Raw genomic sequence first — 12,467 nt, 5'->3', positions numbered from 1 at the left:
TAAGCTTAAAATAAATATATTTATGTTAAGGTTTAATAATAAAATTATAAAATATAAATGTTTAATTAAAGGTTTTATATAGCTTAGGAGCAATGTGTAAATAAATCAATCAATTTTGATTTTAGACGGTTGAAAGATTTGATTTCTCTGCAAAGAGTCTCTTCATAGGTTTTACTTTGACTTTTAGAGGTGCCTTTAAAATCCCGTCTTTAGACTATCCCCATTCATAACAAAATCTAACCCAATTATCTATTAAAATATTAGTTTCTTTCTCTTACACTTATACAACCAACTATCCTCATATTTTTACACCCTTTAATAACTTTATCCAACCAAACCCAATCTAACATTTTATTTAAAAAAAGATATAAAAAATTATCAGAAAAATATATCAATGGTGATATCATTTTGTAAATAATTGTTTTCTACATATTTTAATATATTTTATTTATTTATTTTATAAATATATCATTTAATTATTGATAAAGTAAATACATTAAAAAACTAAACTAAAAGGAAAACTAGATAAATGACAGAGAGTGGTGGGTTTACAAATATATCTTTTAATTATATGTTTGGTGGACTAAATGGGTTGGTGGGTTTTTGTGGTTTTTCAATTTCTTTTTAATTATTTTGGCATTTTAAAAAGTCATTAAATTAATAAGTCATTTTAAAAAAGCATTCTCAAACACCCCTTCGTGATGATATTTACAGTTCAAAATGTACATGGGTTATTCTCACATCTTAACTTGAAAAGAAATATAGTAGAAATTTCTCAACAATACTCTTTTAAAACATGTGATCAAACTTGTAGGAAAATACATATAGTTGTTCATTATTTGGATAAATTGAATTGTCCAATTTGGATTGGACTATATGGTTTGAATATTTGGATTTTTAGATTGGTTGTCAACAAAACCAAATTATTATTTTAGATTTTAAATTGTTTTGGTTTATAAAATAAGAACTGAATAATCCAAAAAAACCGAATAACAATTTATTATTTATTAATTTTTAATATATATATCTATAATTATTTATTAATTTATTTTTTCAAATTGATTTAAAATGTATCACGATAATAAAAAATATTAATATCATGATCTCTCAAAAGTTTAATATATATATATATATATATATATATATATATAGGAATGAGTTCTATGGAAAACAAATAACTAGGGCAACATCTATCGGAACCAATAATCAAATGACACGTGTCCATTTCTTTCTTCACAAGTTGTTGGATTAATGTCTAAGTCCATAACTATTTTTTGTATGTACTTGACCCGATTGTGTATGGTCCTTTTGGGTTGCCTTCACACTGGTGACTAGACAAGATGATTGTTGAGGAGAGAGGCTGGTTTATTGTTAAGAATAATAAATTAGGGTATAAATATGATTTATTAATATATTATATGAATAATATATTAATTTGGAATCATATTATTAATTAGTATTTAATCAGAAATTAATTTAGAATTAATTTTGGGGTTAAAGGAACTGACTGAAAATGCAGTGGCTATTTTGTAATTATTCAATAGTTTAGGCTTTGGGCCATTGGATCACATTTATTAAGGCTTGAACGAAAATCCTAGAAGGATCTAGGAGTTTTCGTCCAAGGGCTTAAGGAAAGGAGTCTATGGACTTGCTTAGGCCCTAAGCTAAGGGATTAGGGTTTACACCTTGAAACCATAGTTAGCCTTAAGTATAAATAGCACCCTAAGGCACTAAGATTTCGTCCAAGCCTTGGGAAACCCTAAAAGGGACGAAATCTAGGGCAAGATACCATTCTCTCCTCTCTCCTATATTCATCCTTTCACCTAGTGTGTTTGTGAGCCATTAGAGGTACTACACTTGTGGTACTTGCTTTCAAGAGCTAAGGAAATTCAAGGAACTAGTTGTTATTGCTATATAACAACAAAAGGTATGTATTCTATTCTTTTATGTGGATTTCGAAAATAGTAGTAGCATGCTAGGTTTCTTTTTGTGTTCATAAAGTTGTATAACTAATAGTGAAAACATAGATCCAACTCTAGGGTTGCATGCACACATAGGATTGCTTGTATAAAACCCATCACAAGTAATGTATTGTGGAAGTTATTGTGGAAGTGATGTGTTGTCATGTTTTCATTGGTTCAAATATGTGTTGCCCTAATCATTTATTTTCCATATAACTCTTCCCTATATATATATATATATATATATATATATATATATATATATATATATATATATATATATATATATATATCTTTTTATAGTTATTTATAAATTTTAAATCATAACTAAATAATTTATTTATTTTTTGTTATAAAGGTGTTTAATATTCAAATTGCTAAGTTAAAACCCGTGGAAACCACGGGTTAAGAAATAAAAACACTCTTGATAAATAGAAATTATAATGAAAAATAAAAGATTATAAAATTTTATTACTTTAGATCGACATAACTTTTGCCTATAAATTTATAATGATTAGTTAAAAGTTAATATATACATTATTTTGAAAATCCGTAAACCAAACTGAAAACCAAACTCATGGGTTTTGCAAAAAAAAAACATATGTGGCTTTGGTTCCGTTTTAGCTAAAAAAAACAACCCAAATCAAGCCATGTGCATCCATGTTTATAACATTCAAGACAATTGAGATTTATATAGTAAAATGTTATCATCAAATTAACACGTAGTGTCTCTTAAGTACACTAATAGAATGGAAAATGATATTTTTGATAAATTAACATACTATGTTTGATAGATATAATCTAATTGGTATTTATCATGTAACTTTAATCTATTATTTAAATTTAAAAGTAAAGAAAATTTTCCTTGAATATACTATATCATTGTAAATTTTTTTATGTAGCGATCATATTATAATATAATTCTTAAAGTAAGTAATAGTTTTTTTTTTTTTGCAAACTTGGGAAACCATTTGGAAGATGTCGATAAATAACAAAAAAAGCAAGTCAAGCAACCACTTGTATATCATCTCCATTTGTGAATGGGATACAAGAGTTCAAAATCATTATGTAAAATATCAACAACGTACTCAATCTTAACATTATTATTCAGCAATGACCAACTTATACACACAGATACAGAAATAATCATCTAATTAAAAATATAGCAATGTGCTTATAATAAACCAAAACATTCCAACCCTAAACATATAATAAAACAAAACATTGAACTTTTCATGTGAAGACAATATACTTCGAGAAATTAACCCAAATAAGTAGATTTTTCAAAGTATAATGTTGTAATCAGAAGAAATAAATATATGATATTATTATAAATAAATAATTTTCTTTCAAATCACAAAAAATATTACAAATTGAAAAAAATTATTATATCAATGAAAAAATGTTAGAATATAAAATTTTAAAATTGTGTAAACTTAACCATCTAGGAACTAAAAAGTGTTACAAAATAAATGAAACATATAGTGACGAAGAATTCTAATTACTATACCATAAAATACATAATATATTGACTTAACCATCTGGGATATAAAATGTTACATAATAAAAGTTCAAATTTTTATTCTAGAAATGAATCATTGTATCTTCCACGTTAAGGCAATGTACATTTAAAAATCAACCCGTCCATGTTAAGGCAATGTACATTTAAAAATCAACCCAATGTGTAGATTTTTTTTAAATTTACCGTTTTAATAACTTTATTTAGATTATTTAAAAAGTTATTGTTTTATTGTAATTTTTATTATATTTTTAAAATAATTTATCTTGCATAGAATATACATTTAATATTTTTCGATATACAAATATAATTTATGACAAATGATTTAAGGAAAATAAAATAATATTAATACATCTTTATTATTGTTAAAAAAAATAAGTATATTTTTTAAATTGAAAGTGAATACCTTGAAGGGTTTGTCATTTTCTTTCTTATTAGGTGTTGTGTCGTATGAAAAATAAATGTTAGTGTTCAAGTAATTTTTATGAAAACAAAAATTATTTCTTATTTAAAAATGACCATAGTACCCTTATCAAGTTAAAAAGAACATACATCCTTTCACTTTATCCATTAAGACAATATATATACATTAAGTCATTCCTATTTATCTTTATATATTTACCTATAAATAAAGATACATTTTCTAACGTCTAATATATATATATATATATATATATATATATATATATATATATATATATATATATATATATATATATATATATATATATATATAACATATCCATTTTTTAAAGCCTATATTTGTCTTCATATGTTGTAGTAAAAAAAACATTAATATATTGTTTGTTACATTACTAGGTGTGAGACCCATGTATTACATGAGTTCATTTAAAAGAAAATTTAAATATATTATTCAAAATATTTGAGAAGTTTGAATTTATAAGAAAAGTAAGAAAAATATTGAATTATATAAATTAAAGTGTTTTTTTCTTTTCAATTTAAACAAATAATTTAGATAAATAAATAAAAGAAATTAATAAAACTTTAATTTTAATTTAGTAATTTTGAAATTAGAAGGAAAGTCCATTAATGAAATTAAGATGCATTTATTATTAGACTTAAATAATATGTGGAATTTAATAAAATAGAAAAAACCATAAAAATGACATGTGGAATAAAAATTAATTTAAAATAACCATTAAATTACATGTGACAAAATGAATAAGAATATGACAAGTGGCAAAAACATCTTTATTTATTAGGGTATATTAGTTTTGTTTGTTTTTCTGCAACTTTTATTTTTTAGGTCGATGTTAAATAGGGAAACCCAAAATTTGATGTTGTAGTAATCATATATTTACTTATATGTTTAAAATTTTATTTATTTAATTATTTTTAATTAAAGTGGTGAAATTAACAAAATATTATCTATTATTGAAAATATACATTAATTAATAAAAAAAATTACTTTGATGTGTAACAAAAATATTATTTTTAATGGCTAGAAACATGACTCAGTGTTACAATATGTGTAAGATTTTCTAAACTAAAAACTAAGTGTTACAATATGTGTAAGATTTTCTAAACTAAAAACTAAAAAGGCATAAGAAAACACATAAATTTAGACAAAATGGTCAAAGTTTACCCAACAATGACTTGGCATATTCTACACCAGTTATTTTTGAGATCACATGTTATAGCAAGGTACTCCAAATACATAGTTAACACATCCTCAACCACACCTCTACCTGCAACCACTTGAAAACACGATGATATAAATTTTAAAAAGTGTACAGTTAATATTATTTTATAAATTATAATAAAACCAGTATTGTTACTATATTGGATTCAGGGTGTTTTCTAACCAGAATTAGTGGCCAAAGTCTAGACATCAATCTTCAAAGTGATAAAGTTGGTGATAATAAATTGTTATACACAATATCAACATTCATTATAATCCTAATCCCTTTTGTAAAAATCTTCAATCTCATCAATCCTTCATACCTCAAAATTCATTCTATACAATATCAATGACAACCGAGTTATACATCCTTGAAAGAACGCAAGATTCCAACGCCTTTTGTAAGATCAAGTTCCTACAAGTCTACAACAACAAATTTTGAAGATCACTGTCAACAAAACTTTTAATTCAAAACTCTCAACATATAATAATATTTCTTTTATACAAAACCCCTTCAATTTATCAATTTATTCTGGCTTCCACAATATAGTTTTCTTTTGGATTAAATTTGATATCATTCTGTAACATTCGATTTTATTTTATTCTAGGTTACAATTGTATATATAATTTTTTTCCTCCAAAAATTCATTTTCCTCTAGAATGCTCACATCTAGATCGTTTTCTTTCTAATAAAACCATCAAAACACATTCCAGAAGATTCAGATTTATAGACGACAACAATGTTTCCAATCAAAAAACCAACATAAATATGTATCAATTGGCGAAAATACATACCAAAATTTTCAATATGCAAAAGCATATTCACTGTTAAATCGTAGCCACATTTCCCTGTTGACCGACCTTGAAAAAAAAGGAAAAACTTAGATACAAATCATACAAATGTGATGCTAAGATCTGCGAGTTTGAAGTCATACAAATCAACATGCATTTTTCTTTTTGCAAAACTTACTGATGATATATGGTCCACTAGCATGGCCTAGACTGCTCCAGCGCGCCAGCCTGGCCTGTCGCGCTCCTGCTAGCCCTGCCTGACGCTCCCTTGACAACCTTTCCTGGTGCGCGCTCGCCAGCCTTGCCTGGGGCGCGCCCGCCAGCCCCGCCCGGCGCCTCCGGACGACCTTTCCCAGCTCCTTGCTAGTTGGGCCTTAATTGGGTTGGCCCAAGGCCTGACCTAATCCCCCTTGACCTAATTGTCCCCTATATAATGAATAGTATCTTCTCCATGGAGAGGGACCTTTTCCTTAGACTCTTCCCCCATGGCTCAGCCGCCACTCTAGACTCCAGCCGGGTGGCTCAGCCGCCACCGGCCGCCGTCAGCCACCATACACCACCACTAGCACCAAGATGGTTCTCTCCAGCTATGGAAGACCATCTCAGATCTTCTAGCTGATCTAACTTGACCGTCGGAGTCCGCTCCCGGGGCACAGTCCCTAGGGCGACTCTAACAGGTTTGCACTGTGATGTCCAGATCTCCGCCGGAGCAGAAGACCAGAAGATTCGCCGGAGTTCGATGTCGCATCACTTACATTCTAATTCTTATCAATTGCATGTATCAAATTGTAGTTTTCGGACCCTCTCTAAATTGAAACATCAGGTGTTGTTAAGTGTATCTTTTGCTGAACTTCACATTATTGTCTTCTATGGAGAAATGAAAAAACATATTAAGGTCAAAGTTACGAACACCACAATACATAATACAATGTACTAGAAAGCTTCATGATTACCTGCTATTTGAGGGCATATCTACAGATCAAACATAAACAAATGGATTCAATTTTCTCATTAATTGCTACATATTGTAAATTTGTTAACATGGTTATATTCTTCTAATATAAAGTAAATAGGTTAAATTTTCATATTGATCTTTGCATATTTCTATCCCACAAGTGACCACATAGCGTAAAAACCAATTAAAAACCAAGATATTACTTAATTCATAACCAAGGGCATCAAATCCATGGACTTACCTAAGATATTAAAGTGAACGGATGAAAAGCTTGGTATTCTACAACTGTAGTGACTGTATAGAAGTGAAATAACAAAGGGAAAAGGTAAAGGAAATCCTAGCTTATGGTTAAAGCCCTTCCAAAGCAGTAATTGTAGTGGTTGTAGGCGAAACCCAAAATTTGATATGTGTAGGCAAGAGAGAAATCGGAGAGAGAGAGAGATTTAAAAAAATGATATATAGATTTCACGTCTCCGATTTAGGGAGAGAGTTTGAAGAAAAATGGTGATCGATCCAACAAAAATTGGGGATGGAGATTGAGTAACCCTAATTCATTTGGAAATACAATTAGTTTCCTTAAATTGAATGTATTTGAAATAAGCGGGGCTTATAACTTGGGCGAGATTTAAGGATTATAAACAACTGAGATAACATGCAATTCCGATTCAAAGCAATAGAAGGGTATTTCAGTAAATATATTTATTGTGAAATGAGCGATAAAACATTTGTGGGGAAGCTAATATAATGCCACGTGGGAAAAATCCTCTTATTTGTTAGATTAATGTTCCAAATTTTAAAATCAAATTATAAAAATCAATCAAACCGAATTGCAATTTAGTTGGAATAGGTCGAATTTGAATTTAGATTATTCGGATCACGTTTTAAAAATTAAAATCAAGTTAAATTCATTTGATTTGAAGCACCCCTAAAAATACATATCACATCTACCAAAAATGTAAATTACTTTTATTGATTTTCTTTTTAAAATAAATGCGACGTCACTTGGTAGGTGAGAGGGTCTTCACGCGCTGAACTGCTCGTGGGGAGCGCAAACTAATTTCGGGTCACTCACAAATGACCAGCCGCATCATGTCCGGATCTAACTTCGGGTCCCACTTAGGGTTGGTGAAGCTATTGTTTTGTTTGATTCCCAAAATTACAAAAACACCCCTTTGTTCACCATTTACATTTAGCTTCTACTTTGCACAAAAATGTTAAAATAAATAAATGCAAGCTATAATATATAAGTAGTCATAGTAGTTGACGAATAGATAAATATGATCCTTAACTTTTCAAAAAAAAAAAAAAATCCATGTTTTATGCATATGATGAAAAAAACATATGTTGCAATTAACCTAAAATATTCATAATTATAGCTCTGTATTAATACATATTAAAGTAAACTACGATACTATGTTATAATAATAAAACTATAAAATTAATACTTAAAACATTAATTTTTCAAGATATTAGTAATATATACTATCCATTTTAAAATCAAAAGTGGTATAAACATAAATCTGATATGATAAATACTCCACCCCCCCCCCCCCCCCCCCCCCCCCCCCCTCCTCTCTCTCTCTCTAAATGATCATGAATGTTAACCAAAATGATTAAGTTTTTTTTTTTTTTTTTTTTTTTTTTTTTTTTTTTTTCTTTTTGAAAAATAATATCTTTATCAGAAATAGTCACTCCTATATAACTTTATGTTACATTAAATGTATTTTTTGTTGACAAAAAATATATATATTTTAGACTGAAGTTCTAGGTTTCATGATTCATATACAAAAAACTATTCCAAAACTTTATGAACAAATCAGAGATCCTATAAACAAGTTTGGAATTTTTAGAAAATATTTGTTTTTTTATTAAAATTTAACAAAAGTTAAAGAAATATAAAGAAAAATGAGAAGTCAACATAATATAAGGGCTATAAATGTGAAATTTTATTGAAAATTGAGTAATATTAAACATTTTCAATGACCATTTCATATATGTATAGAGACATTTGTTTGGTACAAATAAAAAAAAAACACATTAGATATTTCAAGGCATTCTGAGATGTCCCTTTCTTATTTTTTTTTTTGTAAAAAAGCATTTATTCTAAAAATCATGGTGAATTATGTTATAAATTATATTTATATTTGTGTTTTCATTATTATATAATGCATTTGATATTAAGAAAAATTATTTAGTCATTTTGGAATTGTATTTGTCTTAGCATTAAAATTCTTTAGGTCCATTAATTATATCATAATAAAAGGGATGCAAATTTGTCATCTTTTAGACCGGTGTATTATCTTTTACTACTTTTTTTTTTATCACATCAATGCTTACTTATTTTCCTCTTACCTTTTAAAATTAAGAAATGATAATTTTTTTTTTTTACTTTTTATTATATATATATATATATATATATATATATATTTCATTTGTAGGAAATTAAAAACCATAATTTTTAATATATTTTTAAAATTTTTTAGTATGTTAATGTGTGTGTATATATATATCTTAAAATCTGAAGAAAAAAAAAGAGTGCAGAAAACACATCCCATAAGGGAAAATCTCTCCACTTACATCGCACCCAAAATATGATGTTCCTATCATCGTCAACAAACTGCTATATATGGTTATATAATAATAACATATAATGATAACTTTGGGAGCATATATATGGTAATATACTAAGCCAAGGTACTTAATTGTAAATTTTTATTATTTTCTTTTATTGGTGGGTGGGTGGAAGTTGCTTGAGCCTTCAAATTTAGGGTTAGGTGGTGGCCTTCTTCATTACTAGATTTTGACTTCTCCTTCTTTATTGCTGCCTACCTCAAGACTCAAATTATATTGAATATATTTTAAAACAAAGTTGATTGTCTATATAAACAAATAGTATATAATATAAAGCCCAGAAATTCAAAATGGCTTATTTAATAGACATCCATCGAGTTTTACATATTTTATTTATGACTTCTAGTTTGAATGAATACATTGACAAGTGAGTTTGCTTGTCCTTTGGAAGACATTTTTGAAAAAAAAAATTATGTATTTACACAACTAGAATATATATTTATATATTAATTAAATTTAATTAGTAATAGGACTTACGGTTACTATTTCTACTTTTCTAGGTTTTAAAACAGAAAGAGGAGAGAGAATACTAATTAAAATCTTTAAAAGTTACATGAATGAACATGGACTGAAAGTTGACTAAAGACATTTTTTTTTGCAAAAAAGATAAAAATGTTGTTGAAGGTGTTGATACAAATCAGCGTTTTTAAAAACCACATGAATTAAATAAAAGATAGTGATGTTTAAGTTCTCAATAAAAGATAGTGGTGTTGATAATTTAGAACTTTTAAAGTTTTAAGAATAAACTCAAACTAAAAAAACAATATGAAGTTTTACTTTTTATTTTAAATAAAACTCTTTAGATTTTTCATAACTTTTAGCGTTATATACATTTAAAACCTAACAATTATTCTTATAAAAACTTTTAAATAAACAGAAACAATAATTTTCAACTTTCAACTATCAATTACCACGTTCCAGTTAAAGCTGTCAAAAATCGATCCAAACCGCCAACCTAATCCGAACCCAACCCAAAATTTGCGGGTTGAGTTAAGATTTTCAACCCATTTAACTTAAATTGGTCAACCCGTCTAATTCATTTAATTAAATAGGTTGGATTGGATAAAAATTATCAACCCGTCGTCAAACCTCGACTCATTTAACTTTAATATATTTTTTATTTAATTTAATATTATTTGAATACTCTCATGTAGTAATCAAAGTATTAATTTGTAAATTATAATGTTGCATTATTATTATCTATGTTTAATAAAATTCAATCCTAATTTCTAACATTTTTTTAATGTCGATAATAGTGGTCACTCTCTAAATTCATTGTGAAACTAATTTTTTTTTTATGTTATCTTAACAATTTATTTGTATTTATGAATTACGATTATGTTTTTGTCATAATTATGAATTTTATTTACGTTTTATAATTTAAGTGGTATAATATTTAATTAATATAATTTATTTAATTGATTTTAAATGAGTGAACCCAAGTTTAACCCATTTATTTAATAGGTTGGGTCCGGAACTACATAAACAGGTCAATCCGGTGACAACCCATTTATCTAAAAGGTTGGGTTGAGTAAGAAATATCAACACATTTAAATAAACTAGTTGGGTTGGGTTGACATTTTCAACCAAATTATTAAATGAGTTGGACCCGAACCCAACCCAGATCGACCTATTGTCACCTCTAGTTCCAACTACCAATTATTAGTAATGATAATAAATTCCTGCTAAATAATTATTGAATTTGTGGAAAAAAAAATGTTAGTAAAAAATTCACGCCAATTGATTGGGACTCGTGTTTGACACGATTCCCTTAAACATATTCGATGTCTGTTCCCGGGATACAAGAGTCTAACCAGATGAACAAACAGAGATGACCACTTGCCTGAAAATATTGTCGGACAATTCGTATGTAAGGAGAGTATTTTCGTAGCTATGCAACTCTATTAGAATAAAAACCAAAGGTCTCTATTTACAATGAAGATTACAACATTCATAAGTAAAAGAATTAATTGTTTCTTAAATCTCATTAATAAACCTCTAATGCATTTAGTTACAAAAGTTGAAACTAACGAAAATAAATCTAACAAAAATGTGGTTGCACACGCTGATAAATGTCATTTTATGCATCTTTTATGTTAGTTTTTTATTACATTCAGGGCCGGCCCAAGGGCTGGGCGAGCTGGGCCACAACCCAGGGCATCACAATAAAAGGGGCATCAGATTTGGTCCACATATTAGAGATCTAATATTATTTTGACCTAAATTTTGATCCACCAAGTCCAAGTGAGTCCGGTAGTAGGTTATCACCGTATCGACAAAAGAAAACTAGAATGGAGCGCCAATTTCAAACATCAGAAGACGAGGAGACGACCTTGTTTCACGCTACTTAAGGAAACGAGGAGACATGACTATTTCACGCAATCAGACTCTGTCGTTGCCCCTCATGCCTGCTATCATCGATGGATTTAAAGGACTGCTATTTGTATTTGTTGGACAATCTCGAATTGGGAAGTTTAAATTCTAATGTTATTTGGGCTATTTGATCTTATTGCCATTCACTCTATTCCTGGTATACTTTCGCTTCTTTGGTGGGGCTGTTGTTGCCCTCTGTTCTTTTTTTTGGTGGCGTAATGGTTTAGTGACCTTTTTGCACCTTATAATCTTGTATTTTAAATTGATGTTGCTCGGAAATTTTCTGAAAAATTGGACTTATTTGCCCTTTGATGATTGCAGATTTCTAACGAGTTTCTTGAAAATTCTTATGCTTTGCTGAAGTGGTAAATATGGAGTTTTGACCATTATGCCCTTGTCCATTTTAATGGTTGATGTTGTCATATTGGCTTTTAAAAGAGTTTATGGTGTAACTATTGTATTGGTTATTCTTACTTACAATCAAATCAAAACTTGATTGGTATTTTTTGTGAGGCTTTAAGAGTTCATTGCTATTATTTTATGGTTGAAGATTCTACTACCTAACCTGCTACTCTAGTTACCTCTCAAATTGTC

The sequence above is a fragment of the Lactuca serriola genome, chromosome 5 (assembly GCF_051521515.1).
Source record: "Lactuca serriola cultivar US96UC23 chromosome 5, Lser_US96UC23_V15, whole genome shotgun sequence".
In the NCBI taxonomy this organism is placed as follows: Eukaryota; Viridiplantae; Streptophyta; class Magnoliopsida; order Asterales; family Asteraceae; genus Lactuca; species Lactuca serriola.
This window is presented reverse-complemented; position numbering follows the sequence as displayed.